Here is a 524-nt window from a genome sequence, read left to right as displayed (position 1 = left end):
AGGCATTCATTTTCAAGGAACCCATTGCACTACATTCAGTGAGTGTTTTCATGATAACTTGCTGAACACTTTCATATTTGCAATGATTGGTAAACGAAATATAAACCTGTGAGCTACTTTTCCCCACGCCTCAAGTTCCGGTAAGTTCTCTGTAATCCCATCACATTCTTATCATTGTATATTGTATCGTTGCTTCCATTATAGTCCACATTACATCCCACATATACCGACTTGTGACTATTTACCAGATTTAAACAGCGTCGTGCGTTGTGGTCATTTGCAGCTTCCGTGATGGGGCCAGTTTACGTGTAATGGCAATGCCCTCGCCCACCTATTTAAACGTCGTCATCCAAGAGGGACGGGATTCTTTCGAGGGGCCTATGAAGAAACTCCTCGATCTGCTCTCCCGTTCCCTTAACTTCACGTAAGTCCTAGTCATATGTGTCACTGTTATAAAGGTACTCTACCAACTGGTGATTTGCCTAAGGTATCATCGCCCTGAGATTCATCAGCTACGGTTCCTC

Source organism: Penaeus monodon, chromosome 19 (assembly GCF_015228065.2).
Source record: "Penaeus monodon isolate SGIC_2016 chromosome 19, NSTDA_Pmon_1, whole genome shotgun sequence".
Taxonomy (NCBI): Eukaryota; Metazoa; Arthropoda; class Malacostraca; order Decapoda; family Penaeidae; genus Penaeus; species Penaeus monodon.
This window is presented reverse-complemented; position numbering follows the sequence as displayed.